This window comes from Odontomachus brunneus, unplaced genomic scaffold, assembly GCF_010583005.1.
Source record: "Odontomachus brunneus isolate Ranch 3 - 2012 unplaced genomic scaffold, Obru_v1 Obru_scaffold_013, whole genome shotgun sequence".
Classification (NCBI taxonomy): domain Eukaryota; kingdom Metazoa; phylum Arthropoda; class Insecta; order Hymenoptera; family Formicidae; genus Odontomachus; species Odontomachus brunneus.
The window spans coordinates 9,270-10,796 of record NW_022639463.1 but is presented as its reverse complement, the minus strand read 5'-3'; positions in this window follow the sequence as shown (position 1 = coordinate 10,796).

Below are 1,527 nucleotides of genomic sequence, written 5' to 3'. Positions count from 1 at the left end.
TATATATATATATATATATATATATATATATATATATATATGTGTGGAGGTGGACTTAGGGAAGAGGCACAGATAGTGTGAAGGTCATAAAATGACTGCGAAAAACGAAGATCGATTAATGATCTAAACACGGTTTTATCACAGAAGTCGTTACACGAAAGAAACACAAAATGGCCGTCCCAACGGATCTAAGAGACGGCGCGAAGACTAGCGCGAGAGAGCCGCCCGTCGTCGCAGCCGACGGAACGGCACCGACGTCGTCGCCGACCGAGTCCGCACGTAGTGCCGAGAGGGCTGGGCGCGTCGAAGTGAACCGGGTGGCGGTCACGAGAGTCCGTGCGTCTCGGGCGCGATAATCAGTCGTGGAGAAGAGAACGTCCCGATGCTGCTGTGTGTGCCCAACGTCTCTCTCGTCGTCGTCTCGTCCTCTCTGTATAACGTGCCGCGTGGCACCTAACGTGGGTGGTAACGTGGGTGCGTTACGTGGGGTCTCGTGTACGGTTCCGATAGGCCGGCGTTGAGCTCGCCGGCGCATGTCACGCCGGTGGCTCCAGGCAGCCACCGCGGCGTCTCAGAAGACTGGTCGCGGCAGGAGTTGCTGCTTCCTGCGGTTCGCTCCGCTCACGAGAGATGGCGCCGCCGGCAGCGGCGCGCGAGGCTCGACCCCTACATATATATAGGATGTCCCATTTTAAATTACGCACCTGAATATCTCGTCAAGGGAGCCACCAATTCGAAAATAACCCTTACAAAAGTTGTTGGGTTCGGAGGGGGACATCGGATGGTGATTTTCAATTTCACCTTGACCTTGATCTTCAAGGTCATTTGAAGGTCAAATCGAATTTTTAAATAGAAACCTCTATTTTTGACCCCGGATTCAGAAAGAGCGCAAATTTTACGCTTAGATGGGTACTTGAGGCTCTTCTTTGAAATGACCTTCAAAGGTTATTTCAAGGATAAAATATTTGAAATTACGCAACCTGAATACATATCTTGTCGGGGAGCCACCAACCCAAATAACTCTTACAAAAGTTGTTGGGTTCAGAGGGGGACATCGGATTGTGACCTCCAATTTCACCTTGACCTTGACTTTCAAAGTCATTTGAAGGTCAAATCGAATTGTTTAAATAGAAGCTTTAAAGTTATGTTAAGAGTCGAAATGACCTTTAAAGATCATTTCAAGGTCGAATCGTGGGGATTTACGATAATCAAGCACCTCAAAAGAAACAGAACTTACTACGTCCACGTCGTTGTTTCCGGGTAACGCTAAAAGTTGAATTAACATCTTTTAAGTTCTTGATTTGACTTTCTTGGACTTAGAAAAAAAAATCTAAATATCATTTTTAACGTAAAATTTTCTGCTCTTTTCGAATCCGGTGTCAAAAATAGGAGTTCTAATTTAAAAAAATGACTTTGACCTTCGAATGACCTCGAAAATCGATCTGAAGGTCAAAATTATTAGCACGGTAAAATGACCTCGTTGTCCTCTACAATTCTTGTCTTAACCATTTTTTTGTAACTGGCGTA